This window comes from Monodelphis domestica, chromosome 1, assembly GCF_027887165.1.
Source record: "Monodelphis domestica isolate mMonDom1 chromosome 1, mMonDom1.pri, whole genome shotgun sequence".
Classification (NCBI taxonomy): domain Eukaryota; kingdom Metazoa; phylum Chordata; class Mammalia; order Didelphimorphia; family Didelphidae; genus Monodelphis; species Monodelphis domestica.
Window position 1 is genome coordinate 130,967,539 of NC_077227.1, and position 17,032 is coordinate 130,984,570.

General features: G+C 33.5%; 1 protein-coding gene across 1 annotated transcript in view; it reads right to left on the reverse strand.

Moving 5' to 3' along the window:
• Window positions 1–17,032, reverse strand: part of AGBL1 (AGBL carboxypeptidase 1) — a 1,041,995-nt gene that overhangs the window by 719,673 nt on the left and 305,290 nt on the right. The gene's annotated exons all lie outside the window — the stretch shown is intronic.

Sequence of the window (17,032 nt, forward strand, 5' to 3'; positions counted from 1 at the left end):
ACAAAACATTGATATAGAAGGAAATCATGAAAAAAGAAAATGCAGGGTTAGGTGTAGAAAACAAAATGCGGTGAAATACTCAGCTGGTAATAATAACTCTGAATGTGAATGGAATGAACTCACCCATAAAACTCAATCAAATTGCAGAGTGGATTAGAATCCAAAACCCTACCATATGCGGTCTACAAGAAACAGACATGAGGAAGGTAGTTATACATAGGTTAAAAGTAAATGGATGGAGCCAAATCTATTAGGCACCAATGGATAAAAAGAAGGCAGGAGTTGCAATCATGATATCTTACAAAACCAAAGTAAAAATAGATTTAGTCAAAAGAGATAGGGAAGGTAATTACATCCTGATAAAAGGCAGTATAGACAATGAGGAAATATCAGTATTCATCATGTATGCATCACATGGCATAGCATCCAAATTTTAACGGAAAAACTAGTGGAGCTCAAGGATGAAATAGATAGAAAAACTACACTAGTGGAAGACCTAATCCTTCCTCTATCTGAACTAGATAAATCAAACCAAAAAATAAATAAGAAAGAGGTATGAGAAGTGAATGAAATCTTAGAAAAAGTAGAGTTAGTAGATATGTGGAGAAAAATAAATAGGGACAAAAAGGAATACACCTTCTTTTCAGCAGCACATGGTACATTCACAATGATTGACCATGTATTAGGGCATAAAAACATTGCAAACAAGAGCAAAAGAGCAGAAATAATAAATGCAACCTTCTCAGATGACAATGCAATGAAAATAATAATTAGTGAGGGTACATGGAGAGGCAAATTAAAAATTAATTGGAAATTAAACAATGAGATTCTCCAAAATCTGTTAGTTAAAAAACAAATCAAATAAACAATTAATAACTGCATTGAAGAAAATGACAATGATGAATTGGATGGAGCCAAGGCCATACTCAGGGATAAATTCATATCCTTGAGTTCATATATTAACAAATTAAGAAGGGCAGAGGTCAATGAATTGGGCATGCAAATTAAAAAATTAGAAAGCAAACAAATTAAAAATCTTCAGATGAAGACTAAATTAGAGATCCTAAAGATCAAAGGAGAAATTAATAAAATTGAAAATCAAAGAACTATTGATTTAATAAATAAGACTAGAAGCTGGTATTTTGAAAAAAAAACAAATAAAATATACAAAGTACTGGTCAATCTAATTTTAAAAAGGAAAGAAGAAAACCAAATTGATAGTATCCAAGATGAAAAGGGAGACCTCACCTCTAATGAAAAGGGAAATTAAGACAATTATTAAGAATTATCATGCCCAATTATATGACAATAAATATGGCAATCTAGGTGATATGGATGAATATTTATAAAAATATAAATTGCCTATACTAACAGAGGAAGAAATAGAGTACCTTAACCACCACATATCAGAAAAAGAAATTGAAAAAGCCATCAAAGAAATCCCTAAGAAAAAATCCCCAGATCCATATGGATTCACAAATGAATTCTATCAAACAATCAGAACAACTAATCCCAATATTATACAAAGTATTGGATAGTATAAGCAAAGAAGAAGTTCTACCAAATTCATTTTATGACACAAATGTGGTACTGATCCCAAAGCTAGGCAGGTCAAAAACAGAAAAAGGAAATTATAGATCATTCTCCTTAATGCAAATAGATGCAAAAATCTTAAAAATACTAGCAAAAAGACTCCAGTAAGTGATCACTAGGGTTATTCACTATGACCAGGTAGAATTCATACTAGGACAGCAAGGATGGTTCAATATGAGGAAAACCATCCACATAATGGACCATATTAACAAACAAACTGACAAAAATCACATGATTATCTCAATAGATGCAGAAAAAGCCTTTGGTGAAATATAATACCCATTCCTAATGAAAACACTAGAAAGTATAGGAATAGAAGGGCCTTTCCTAAAAATAATAAATAGTATATATCGAAAACCATCAGCAAACATCATCTGCAATGGAAATAAACTAGAAGCCTTCCCAATAAGATCAGGAGTGAAACAAGGATGCCCATTATCACCTCTATAACATTGTACTAGAAACACTAGCTGTAGCAATTAGATAAGAAAAAGAAATTGAAGGTATTAAAATTGGCAATGAGGAGACCAAGATCTGCTCTTTGTGGATGATATGATGGTCTACTTAAAGGATCCTAGAGAATCAAACAAAAAGCTAGTCAAAATAATCAACAACTTTAGCAAAGTTGCAGGATACAAAATAAACCCACATTAAGTCATCAGCATTTCTATATATCTCCAATCCATTTCAACAGCAAGAATTAGAAAGAGAAATTCCATTTAAAATCACCCTAGACAATATAAAATACTTAGGAATCTATCTGCCAAGACAAACACAGGAACTATATGAACACAACTACAAAACATTCTCCACACAATTAAAACTAGATCTAAACAATTGGAAAAAACATGGATTGCTCATGAGTAGGATGAGCTAACATACTAAAAATGACAATCCTGCCCAAATTAATTCACTGATTTAGTGCCATATCCATTGAACTACTAAAAAACTTTTTTTATTGAATTAGGGGAAAAAAATAACAAAGTTTATTTGGAAGAACAAAAGATCAAGCATATCCAGGGAAATCATGGAAAAAAATGTGAAGGAAAGAGGACTTGGAGTCCCATATTTGAAACTATACTATAAAGCAGTGGTCATCAAAACAATTCAGTACTGGCTAAAAGACAAAAAGGAGGAATAGTGGAAAAAACTAAATGATCTCAGCAAAACAGTCTATGACAAGCCCAAACATCTCAGTTTTTTGGAACAAAACCTACTATTTGATAAAAACTGCTGGGAAAATTGGAAGACAGTATGGGAGAGATTAGTTTGGGATCAACATCTCACACCCTAAACCAAGATAAACTCAGAATGGGTGAATGATCCGAATATAAAGAAGGAAACTATAAGCAAATTAGGCAAACACAGAATAGTATACTTGTCAGATCTTTGGGAAAGGAAAGACTTTAAAACCAAGCAAGAGCTAGAAAAAAATCACAAAATGTAAAATCAATAATTTTGATTATATCAAATGAAAAAGGTTTTGTACTATTAAAACCAATGTAACCGAAATTAGAAGGGAAGCAACAAATTGGGAAACAATCTTTATGACAAAAACCTCTGACAAATCTCTAATTACCCAAATTTATAAAGAGCTAAACCAATTGTACAAAAAAAATCAAGCCATTCTCCAATTGATAAATGGGCAATGGATATGAATAGGCAATTTTCAGTTAAATAAATCAAAACTATTAATAAGCATATGAAAAAGTGTTCTAAATCTCCTACAGTCAGAGAGATGCAAATTAAAACAACTCTGAGGTATTACCTCACATCTAGCAGATTGGCTAATAAGACAGCAAATGAAAGTAATGAATGCTGGAGGGGGTGTGGCAAAGCCAGTACATTAATGCATCGCTGGTGGAGTTATGGACTGATCCAACCATTCTGGAGGGCAATTTGGAACTATCCCCATAGGACACTAAAAGACTGTCTGCCCTTTGATCCAGCCATAGAACTGCTAGGTTGGTACCCCAAAGAGATAATAAGGGAAAAGGCTTGCACAAGAATATTCATAGCTGGGCTCTATGGTGGCCAAAAATTGGAAAATGAGGGGATGCCCTTCAATTGAGTAACGACTGAACAAATTGTGGTATATGTTGGTGATGGAATACTATTCTGCTCAAAGGAATGATGTAAAGTGGAAGAATTCCATGTGAACTGGAACAACCTCCAGGAATTGATGCACAGCGAAAGGAGCAGAACCAGGTGAAAATTGTACATAGAGACTCATACCCTGTGGTACAATCGAATGTAATGGACTTTTCCATTACTAGCAATGCAGTGATCCTGAACAACCTGGAGGGATCTATGAGAAAAAAAGCTATCCACATTCAGAGGAAAAGCTCTGGGAGTAGAAACAAAGAAGAAAAACAACTGCTTGAATACATGCTTAGAGGGGGATATTGTTGGGGATGTAGACTCTAAATGCTCATCCTAGTGCAAACACCAACAACATGAAAATAGGTTTTGATCAAGAACACATGTAATATCCAGGAAAATTGCTTTTCAGCTAAAGGAAGGGTTGGGGGAGGGGATGGAGAGAAATAATATGATTCTTATAACCAAGGAATAATGTTATAAATTGACTAAATGAATTAATTTAAATTAAATAATAATAATATGCTAGCAGCAAGGAGATTACAGCAGTATTGCATAAAGGTCTTACATTATTACCAGGTAGTATTTATACCAATAATGTAGGATTGGCTCATTATTAGGAAAACTCTCAGCACAATTTACTTTATAAATAAAACAACCAGCCAATATCATATGATGATCTCAAAAATGTAGAAAACGCTTTTTAACAAAATACAACACTCCTTCCTATTAAAAACACTAGGAAGGACAGGAATAAATGAAGATACCATTAAAATTATGAGTAGTGTGTATCTAAAACCATCAGAAAGTGTTATCTATAATGGGGATAGGCTAGATGAATTTCAAATAAGAATAAGGGTGCAGAAATGATGTCCATAATATTCAATATTTACTTGCAATGCTAACTATAGAAATAAGAGAAGAAAAAGAAAGAGATATGATTATAATAGGCATTGAGGAAGAAAAATTGTCTCTTTCTAAATGATAATTATGATATTCTTAGAGAATCAGCTGAAAAACTAGATGAAATAATTGGCAACTTTAGAAAAATTTCAGGATATAAAATAAATCTACATAAATCATCAGCATTTCTATATACTGCAAACAATGTCCAGCAGCAAAAGATAGAAAGATTCCATATTAAATAATTGTAGACAATATAAAATACTTGGCAATATATCTGCCAAACCAAGCCAGGAACTATATGAACACAATAACAAAATACTTTTTGCATGAATAGAAACAGATCTAAAGAAATGGAAAAGTATTCATTGTTCATGGGAAGGTCAAGCCAATATTATGAAATTGATAATGCTTCCTATATTAATTTACTTATCCAGTCATATCAATGAAAATTTTATAGAGCTAGAAAAAATAAAAGCAAAATTCATTCTGAAAGAACAAAAGACCACATTCATCCAGAGAATCAAATTTAAAAAGTGTGAAGGAATGGGGCCTAGCATTTCCATATCTCAAACCATATTACAAACCAGTAATCATGAAAACACTGTGGTACAGGCCAAGAAATAGGATGTGTGGATCAGTGGAATAGATTAGTAATAAATGGCTATAATAATTTAGTGTTTCATGAACCTAATGGGAGAAACTCATCATTTGACAAAAATTTATTGGAAAACTGGAAAAGAGTATTTTATAGATCAACATCTCATACTGAAAGGCAAGATAAGACCAAAATGGGTAAATGATTTATACATAAAGGGGTGTTATAAGAAAATTAGGGCAACATGGAAAACTTTACCTGTCAGATTTATGGATAAGAGAAAAAATTATGACTAAATAAGAGATAGAGAATATGACAGGAGTTGGAGTTGAAATACTATAATGTTAGTGGAATTGTGAAATGATCCAACCATTGTGGAGAGAAATTTGGAATTATGTCAGAAGGGTTATAAAATTGTATATATTATTTGACATAGAAATAGAACTACTAGGTCTGTATCTCAAAAAGATCAAAGAAAATGAACAAGGACTTATTTGTATAAAATATTTATTATAGCTCTTTTTTGTTACAAAGAATTGGAATTTGAGGGTATACTCATAAACTGGGGAATGACAAATTATGGTATAGGATTGTGATGAAATATAATTTGCCATAAGAAATAATCACCAGAGGAAAACCTGGGAAAACTTATATGAACTGAAAAAAAGTGAATTGATCAAAACCAAGAGAATATATAGAGTAAGAGCAATATTATACTATGATCAACAGTGAATGACTTAGCTATTCTGTTCAATATGATGATCCAAAGAAATTCTGAAGGACATAAGATGAAAAAATGCTATCCATCTCCAGAGAAGGAACTGATGGAGTCTGATTGAATATTGTAGTATAAATTTTTCATTTTTTTCTTGCTTCTTTTTTTTGTATCATGGTCAATGTGAAATTTATTTTGTATGATGTCACATTTATAATTGATATCACATTCCCTACCTTCTCAATGAGTGCGGGACAGGTGTGAGGGACAGAGATCAAAAAGCAATTTTTAAATTAATGCAAAAAATTAAAAATAATGAGATTGAAAATAAAATATAAAATTAAAAATTAAAAGATAATGGGTATGAATGAGTCAAAGAAAATGGTAATGTTTCAAACATGGTTGTTTATTCTCCTAACAATAGTTTTCAGAAGGAAGACTCAATTTAGTAAAGAAGATATTCATTTTGGGGACTAATTGACTTTGATATGTCAGTATCTTTTAGAAGGTAGAAATGAAGGACTCAAGCTCAAAAATAAAATTTGTAGCTAAGGGTTCATATTATGGGACTATCTACATAAAAATGGTAGTTGAAGCCTGAGAAGTGAGTTCACAAATGAAAATAGATTCTTCAGAAATACATCCATCAAGGAGTCAAGGAAAAGAGAAAGAAACAGAACAAGCAGTTAGAGATAGGACAAACAGGTGAATAAGTTGCCTCTTAGTGAAATGAAAGTAGTCAGAAGAAACCTAGGGTTATTTAGAAATAAATAGAACCTGAGAAGACATTGAGTTCAACATTCTTATCTTATAGATGAAGAAACTAAGAACCAGAAAGATTTAGTGAGTCTGAGTACATTCAGATACTAATCTTAAGAGACTGGATTTGAAATTCAGTTCTGATTTCAGAACCATTTTTTTTTTTACAGTCCAATAATATCGGTCACTACAAAGATATCGAGATGTGGATTTATTGGTAACAGTTTGAAAAGTAGTTTCTATAAAGTGGTGGAAAGGGTTTTCAAAGAGTTGGGGAGTGAAATAAATATTCTTTCTAGTAGTCTATCAGTGAAAAAGAGAAGGTTGGAAAATACATGTGGAAATATAATGGTCAAAAAAAGAAAAAGAAAAGAAAAACTTTTAAAAGGAATTTTGGCATGTTTTAGAGAGCAGATGTGAACCTTCAAATGATACATCAAAATTTCCAGGGCAAAGATTGTTCCACTATCAGTACACAGAACTACAATTCCCCAAATCCCACAGCTAAAGTTGTGTTTAGATAGAAAGAAGAAATATGACTGAAAAATTTTTCTAAAAGAACAAATTCACGATCTAATAAAAAGTCTTTATAATTTATGAGAGAAAAGATGAATACAAGTGAATACATAAAAAATCTAAACTAAACTCTGTTGTTTATTGCTGTATTCAACTTCTAACCAGTCTAAATTACTTTCTACCTAGCATTAATTGGTCAACTATCCAGCTCCACAGACTCTGTGATCCTCTCTGAAAGAGTTCTGCTTATGTTATAACTTCTATGTAGACACTAATTTTTCTAGCAGAAAAATCAGAAAAATAAAATTGAAAAAACTTTGAGTTAAATCAGGTACCCAACTAGACCCTAACAAAATTCATCCTACCAAACACAGGGAGCCCAAGCTGAAAGAATATGAGGTGACTTTTTTATTTTTTTATTTTATGATGTGCACAGAGTCATCTTCCCCTTTGATTCAAAGTTCTCTGGGGGAAGAATGAGGGTTTTTGAAAATTATGAAAAGGCAGAGCAATCAGAGTCTTCCATTATCATAGGATAAAATATCAATTTTTGTCAGGATAAAATGAAGCACAGATTGGTCCTGATAGGGAAAATTAAATTTCTGGTCTTCACTTGATTTGATATTTATCACTCCTTTACTGAAGAAATGTTCTGTCACAAAACATTAATTTTTTTCTCCATTCATCACACACCAAACAAACTGAAAGGCTTTTAGAAAGCAGAAGAGACAAACAGCCAGTGGGACTGAGTGAAATCAAAAGCTGAATGAGAAAGAAGAAGGAATGCAGAGGGATGAATAACCTCTCATGATTTTGTCAGAAGGGGAATCCTTGCAAAGTTATGCCATATGCCAAAGTGAAAGCTCTTCAAAGATAGATATTTCAATAGGAATAATTTGGGTGTGGAATACAGGGGGAGTAAGTGAGGGCATGTTACATCTTATTGAACAGCATTAAGAAAAAGCCCAAAGGTCAACATAAACTGTGTCCTTCATAAGAGTTGTCCCTCTTTTTTAAGCTCCTTTGAACTCTACCTCCTGTCCAGAGAGGATCTCTCCCAAATCTCCCAGTAACATTGAGGACTCAAAATCGTCCCCTCAAATACAAACCCACTATTTTTTGCCTCAACTGCTTTGTCCAGACTTCATCTATTGAAATTGTGCCTTTCTCCTCATTTTAATGCATCCAAATCCTGCATCAATAATCTCACATCTTTATTACTTCTTTAACAATATCTTTAAAAACAGGATTGCATTCATTATTGTATACTCAGAAAATATTAAGGCAATTCTGTTTTTCCACTGATTTGTTCTCTTTGCAATTGAAAGAGAAATATATCTGGAGTCATATGACCCACGGATAGGTTCCAGCTCTCCCACTTATTAGCTATGCGACCTTTGCAAGAAACTTCATCTCTCTACATATCAATTTCTTAATCTTTAAGATTAAAGCTATGGACTACCTGGCCACCGACACTCCTTCAACTTGTAGGTCTATGAATACTTCAAACTCTAATTTATTCTTTCCTACATTTTGTTCTATTTAGTGTCTTTTTAAAATTCATATTTCCCAACCTTTACCCTTACTACAGTCACAGTAGTAGCAAATGGTCCTCCTGCTTGTCAACTGTCTCTCGCCTGTCACATTTACAAGTGTTCCCATTTACATTCAAAGGTCTTAAGTTAATTCTGCCATCAATGAGGGAGAAATTTACACAATTCACACACATGATTGAAAAGGAAGATATTCATGAGAAGCTGTTGCTTGATCATAGATTTGCTCCAGGAAATTCTGCAAGAGCACCCTAACTCAGGGAGGATGATAAGCAAAAAACTGAGTTTGTTTGTAGTAGGGAATCCAAAGCCTAACTCTCTAAACATGGGAAAACACAGTTGAAATCAGAATCCCTTTTCTTGACATCACTATAGAAAGAGATATACTGCCATTGTTAATGAAACATGAATTTTCATATCTTTCTTCATTTCATGTCCTGCTGAAAAATAAATTACAGTTTCCTTGCATTTATGGCAATTTCCAATTTTATTTTAGTAGGAAACTAGAGCAATATTTTCCTAATAATTTTCACATAAATTTGAATTTTTTCAATTATTTTGAATGTATTCATTTAGCTGTCACACATATACATACATTGTATCTGAAAAGCTATTTGCCAGCATACTTCTACTGTAAGAGTATGAATACAGAAGCTATTGTTTTATTTTATCTTCTTAAAAATATTTCTAGCCAGTAGCTTTAAGAAGCAGATACCAGGATATAACCTACACATGGGAATTCACTTTTACTGCATCCACCAGTTCATAAGACTGAAGAAGTTAGGGAAGGAAAGAATTAGACAGGTACTCCAATCCAGCCTTCAGGGACCAATGCCAGCAGTTTCCTATAATAAGTCTCACCCTGGATGTATTATGGCTCATGCTGTTTTTAAGCATAGCAAGTTAAGAAGCTTCTACCACATTTCCTGAGAGACATCTGTGTGTGTGCACAGTTATAAAAATATATGCATATATGTTTACTGACAAAGATATATAGCTCGACAGTTTCTCCTGATTCTTCATTTCAATTCTCTGCCCCTCACCTCTACATACCTTCCTGCTGAATTATCAACTTATTCCACCACTAAAGTCCTACTCTAATGCATCATTTTGTCAGGGAGGTGACAGGATAATCAAAGGTTATTCCAATGGAATGTGTATACTGAGAAGTCCTATGGAGACATAAGGATTCTGATAATGGGCTGATTGGCAGATAATGACTCTTCTTTCTCAGGACCATGTAGCTAAATATAGAAAGTCTCAGAACTTGAAAACTGGCCACCAGTTAAAAATTCTTTGATGGGCCATAAGTCACTAAGCACAATATATTTGAAAGATTGCAATCTTTATCAGTAAAAAATACACTCATCCCAATCTAGCTATGGGTCTTTTTTTAAAAATCAGTTTATTACTCCAATTTAAATTTCAACTCCTTAAGATATTTTTCTTTGGGGGCAGCTGGGTTGCTCAGTGGATTGAGAGTCAGGTCCAGAGATTGGAGGTTTGGGGTTCAAATCTGACCTCAGACACTTCCTAGCTGTGTGACCCTGGGCAAGTCACTTAATCCCCATTGCCTAGCCCTTACTGTTTTTCTGTCTTGGAACCAATATACACTAATGATTCTAAGATGAAAGATAAGGGTTTTTTAAAAATTGAAAACTTAAAATAAATTTTGTTTTTAAAATATATCTTTATTTACATGTTTATTGTCCACAGATTCACATTGCTTCACTTAACCAAGATATTCTGATTTTATTTCTCTAGGGAAATAAAGTACAAAGGATTCATTTTCCTAGCCTTTTGTGAATATGTTCTATATGCCTATAGATTTCTCATATTAAAGTGTCCTCTTTTGCTACAAATAGTTAAAAAAGAAATTTTGCTATTTATTGACCTGAATGATAAACAAAAGGACAAAATTATTCTATGTAGGACAAGGGTGGGTTTCCAGTGGTAGTTTTGTATAGCAGAAAGAGAACTAGACTTGGAGTTAGATCTAGGTACAAATCTCACCTCTGTCACTTATCAGCTCTGTGATCATAGGCAAGTCACTTAACTTTTGAGGCCTTAGTTTTCCTTATCTATAGTGTTTATTTAATGTAATATATAATTCACTGTTTATTTGTTTTAGGGCAAAGTCAAAAAAGGGGATAATAATGCTTATTATATATAACTGGCTATTATGTATCATTAGTAGTGCTTCCTCATGTTTTCATTATTTAATTTCTAAAATCTGCTCCGAATTTTATTCAACTTCAAAAAATATTTATGGGCTTACTGTATGCAAAGCTTGAGAAACAACATCAGAGGATGATGTTTTGACTGCTGCATGAATTAGATTTAAATGAGACAGACATGTACAAAGTCCTCAGCCTCATTCTCTCTTCCAGAGTCATCAAAGCACGGTAACAAGGCCAAAGTCAGAAGACTGGAGATGGCCTCAGATACAGTGAATGACCTTTTTGTCTTCAGTATCTGACCAAGCTCTAAGGATTTCACAGTGCCTGCTTCAAATACCTTCATAGCCATTGGAGAAACTGTTCTCATCTGCTCATTGTAACAGGGGAAATCTTCACGTGCTTTGGGTAGAAATACCCCTACTTCGCCAATGACTTGTTGGCTACCCTCAACCTCATTTACTCAGACTTTTGAGATAGATTTACCATGATGTGGCCATTGTATAAGCTATAGTTTCTCAGGAATCAAAGATAGGTGAAAGGTGGACACCAAAGGTAAATGAGAAACCCTGAAAAAAGCTTGGGTAGCCCTCAGAGATACTAGTCCTCCCTGAATAGCCTCTATAAACCCCCTAACTAACAGAATTATTGTGCGAGTCAAATTAATTTTTATTTACACACACACACACACACACACATACATATATATTGCACTTTTTAAAATTTATAGCTCTAGTCATATATTAAATTTCACAGTTGAATCCATTACTACTTCAGCTGTCATTCCTCTGTCTAATGAAAGGACACCATTATTAAACGGTATAAAAAATCACTTCTACATGTCATCCTTTGGCCATGAAATCTGACATCTTGTTTCTTTTTCTGAATCCAAGTTGTCCTGAAAATATTTAGCAAAATTATGTGCATTTTCTCTATTGAGTCTCTTTTAGTACAGCTGTTTGCCTATTTCCCCTGTGTGAGAAAAGCTCTATCCTCCTCATGTTTGGGGGCAATGCTGGTCACTTGAGTCCACATAGCATTCATGAGTTGCACCACCTATGTCACTAAGTGTGGGTCACAAGATGGTGACCTACGTACTTGATCTGGACACGATTCTGAAATTGTTCTGGATATAAAGAGAAGAAATAAAAGAGGCAATCCAGGAAGTGCTCAGGCTCTGTCTCTGGTGTCCTGCCAAGGAATTAGTGTGTTGGGGTGCTGCTGTAGAAGCCTTATGGCTAACTAGAATAGGCTTTTCTCTCTATCTCTCTGCCTTTATCTATCCAAACAATTCTAACAAACTTCATAAAAATTCCAAGAACAGGAGTCTTCATTTTAATTCTTACACCCCCTTTTTCTGAAAATGTATTCAAATAATTTTCTTCACACATGAATTACTTTGTAGTTTCCAAGATGAATCACCTTCATCCCTATGTTTCTCTTCCATTTCTATTTTTCATTATCCATCAAATGATTTCTATCACCATATATCTATAAGATAATGGTAAACTTTAACTATAGGTGAAATAATAAGAAAAACTGTCTTTCATGGGTGTGGCAAAACATCTCTAATTTTGACCCAAGATAGGTTTCCTTGATATACTCTATAATCTTTCTATTCATTAAAAAAGCCAAATCTAATACTGACCTCAATGTCACCTTACTATATACTTTCCTGCAGCTATGAATATTTATTAATACCCTTTGTTTATAGACATGTAACCACTTTTTTAAAGCTGTATGACTGTTCTAATCCTAGCCAATTTAATTTCACAAATAGAGTTTTGTGAGGCACTATTGCGAAAGACATTGGCAAAGGCCATAATATTTCTAGAAAGCATTGCCAACTAAATCTAATTCTCTTGCTCAAAATTTCCACAAAGCAAGATGGAAATGCCACTCTGAATACATTAATAAGGTGATAGGAAGACTATATAATGTATTATTGAAAACATAGCATGTACTTTCTTGGTCAAATTTGTTCATCAGTTTGAACATTAGAAGAATGAATGGGTCAGTACACTGGAATTAGACTTCAGTACAAATCCTGAGGCTGTCAATGCCTTTGTAAATATAGACAATTCACTTAAATTCTCTGAACTTCAGTTTCTTCATATATAAAATGATATGATCATAGTAGGTAGTCTCAAAGATCCTTTCAAGCTCAAGTGTAAAATTCTATGAATTCAAAATTTCTACCCAAATAAAAGCAATGTGGCCAAAATTAAAAGGCAAACAACAAACTGGGGGAAAATCTTTATAGCAACTTTCTCTAACAAAAGTTTTATTTCACAAATATGAGAGCTGAGTCTAATCAATAAGAATATAAAGTATTTCCCAATTGGTAAATGTCCAAAAGATGTGAACAGGCAATTCTCAGATGAAAAAATAAAAATTAGTCATATAAAAATGCTCCAAATCACCATTGATTAGAGAAACACAAATTAAAACAACTCTGAGGTACTTACTCCCATCCAAAAGACTGGCTGAGATAATCAAAAAACTATAAACTCTGGAGGAGATGAAGAAAAAAATGGGACACTAATACACTGTTAGTGGATCTATGAACTAATACAGTTATTTTGGAGAGCAATCTGGAGCCAACCCCAAAAGGCTATCAAACTGTGTATACCCTTTGACCAAGTAATACCATTACTAGGTCTGTATCCCAAACAGATTAAAAATAGGGGGAAAGAATCTATCTGTCAAAAAATATTTATAGCATCTCTTTTTGTGGTGGCAAAGAACTGGAAATTGAATGAATGTCCATCAATTCAGGAATGGCTGAACAAGTTGTGACATACTTCTGTAATGGAATACTAGTGTGTCATGAGAAATAACAAACAAGATAATCACAAAAAAAAAATCTGGGTGATGCAAAGTGAAGTGAGCTGAACCAGGACAATATTATGATAAACTATAAAAAATAAATTTATATCTCTAATAATAAAAATATTATATTTTATGAGGCTTATTAAGGATCATTAGAAATCAAGGAATAAAGAGGATACAAAATAAAAACTGCGTGCCCATGGCTGGTTAGCCATTTTCCAATTTTCGCCACCTTACCACCATCAGTGCTAATGCTACATCATGCAAGAGGAGAGGATGTGGGAGGCATTACTGCCAATTAAATACCAATAACATGATCTCACCAATGTGGAGACATAGGAGAGGTTATAGAGAATTCTGGGAAATACCAAGGACTTCTGAGGAATGAAGTCTAAGGTTCAAAATCTCAATTTATACATTCCCCCCCTGAGACCCGCAGAAGACTAGTCTCTCCAGTAAGTCTTATCAACATACCAGCTATGAAATTATAATAATTTGCAGATAAGAGGAAAAGAGAACAAAGCCAATGCTGGTGAGATCATGGGGAATTCTGGGAAATATCAAGGACTTCTGAGGAATGAAGTCTAAGGTTCAAAATCTCCATTTATACAGATCAACTATGAATAATGAAATTATTATCAATAAGACAAGGACTAGGACAACCTAAGAAATTCATGATGAAAATAAAAGAATATCTACCACTTTAGAAAGAAAAGACAGAACCCAAATGCAAACTGAAATATACTATTCTTTATTTCCTCCATGAATTTTTATCTAGTGTAAGCAATATGTCTTCTTTCACAGTTTGATAAACATGTACAACTTACATCGTATTATCTTCATTCTTAGGGAAGGGGGAAATGGAAAGGAGAGAACAAGGATAGCAAAATATCAGAAAACTAATATTAAGAAATTGTTTTGCTATGCAATCTGGAAAAATAAATTTGTTAAAGTAAATCAAATAAATTAAAATAATTTTAAAAGGAAAAATCCTATGAGGAAGCAATATGCTTAGACTGGTGCTTCTGTTGGAAAAAAAGAAAATTAGTTTATACTCATTACAAAAGAGGCAGCTGGGTGGCTCAATGGATAGTGAGCCAGACCCAGAGTCAGGAGGTTCTGGTTTTAAATATGACCTCAAATATTTCTTAGTTATGTGACCTGAGTCAGGCGCTTAACTCCAATTCCCTAGCTTTCACTTGGAACTGATACTTAGTAAGGATTCTAAGACAGAAGGTAAATGTTTAAAAAAGAAAGATGTACAGAAGGTTTCCATAATCTAATTAGTAAAATCTTCAAGAATTTATTATGTGCGAGGAATGAAAAAAAATATGGTACATGGTATAGAAGGCCAAACATGAAGGAAGGAATCAAGTATATAAATACTATCTCTTATACATACTAACTCTGTAAGAAGTCACTTAGTTTCTCTGGGCCTCAGGTACTTCATCTGCAATGTGAGGGGACAGGATGAATAGCTCCAACGTTCTTCCCAACAAATGTTTCAGAATAAATTGGAAGTCATCTCCCTGATACCAGGTATAATAGGAACAAAAAGCATCTTTTTTTTTTCTTCAAATGATAGAAAAGAAGTTTTCATTATCCAATTTATGTCAATTTCAAGAACTATTTATGTGTTTATTATGTGCAAAGCTTAAGAAGCAATTTGGCATAAAAGAGAGAGGGTCAGCATTGAAGATATAAAACTTGAATCCAAGTATTATCTCTAAGATATTCTAGTTTTTGGCTAGGAGCAAATCACTTACTCTTTTAATGCAGTCTAGCTACTCTTTAAGGCTATATAGTATAACCAGAAGGTGCTTATCTCTATCTATAGAGGGAGTTTTCACATTGGAATTAAATCACAGGTCTTCACTCTTCCAGCACAATTCACCGCCATCCACAGGCACACATAAGGATGTTCTTGGACATACATATGCATGCACATGTATAAACATACACACACATGAGCAACTCACTCCAGAATTCCATATTGCTCTTACCTCAAAATGAATATTTATTAGAGAAGCATTCTTTAGAGAAACATCCTCCAAAGTCTGAACCTTTACAACATCTTTCAGATATGCTCTTTTCTCTCCTCTAATATTGCCATCACCCTGGTGAGCAGGCCCTCATTACCTCATGGACCATTCCAATAGCTCTTTGGCAAAGATAAATATTTAGGAGCTAGCAAGAACCCATATTTAGTCAACAAAGTTTTTTAAACACTTTAGGAACAAACACAAATAAAAAAACAATAAATGAAAGATCAATTTAATAAGGAGTTATTAGGAAAGGATAAAACATGGTAAACAGTTTTATCAATTTTGCCCTCACCTCCTTACAAATGTTACCATCTAACAAATTTGATATGACATTTATATGACAAACGCAATGTGACCCAAATAATGAAACATAACAGCAAGCCCTGCCAAGGGATAAAAGCATCATGGACATTTGTCTAGTGTGGCCTCTGACTTAACTCTCTCAAAAATGTTTTCAATATAAATCCTCAGATTCATTTGAAATCTATATTCTCAAATCAGCAATGAGATAGAAAACTTCCCCATTCTCTTCCTCTGAACCCAGAACTATCCCTATCTGAGTTAACCAAACTTCCAAAATATTGATTGATTAAATGTATTTAATCTATCTTATCTTGAAATGTTTTCATACTTATGCTTTTCAGTGATTGACATTGTATTTTTTTAACCAATACAGTAAAACCAATAAAGTAGGCATGAAAGTGATTGCCCAATAGAGCTCTGCTACAGTTCATCACTAAAATGACTGAACATGTATGAGTTTCTACAATGGACACACTTAGAGTTAAGATCTTCCTCTAGATATCACTTCAATCCTTCAATTTCCTACCTCGATTACTTTTCCAGCTCTATATTCACATGTGGGTAAATATAACTAATGTCTGGAATTCACAAGTCAAAGAACTGAGGGTATATTTTACCTTCATGAATCAGTTAGTTTTGCATTATTTCCTGGTCATAGATTCCATTCTTAACCCCAGTAAAACAACATGGAAGACAGTCATAGAGGTCATAGAGCATGAAGATATGATCACAAATGAATCACCCCGTTAATAGGAAAGTCAAATATATTCCCAAATGACAGTATGCTAGACATGTTGTCTTCTTTGACAGATGGCATATTATACTCATCCACTCCATATTTCATCCTATGAATATGTGATTTTTCCTTTAACAAAATAATATAAGCATCTGTCCTTTAACATTCTCTTAAATTTCTAAAACAGACTAGACAAGATGCC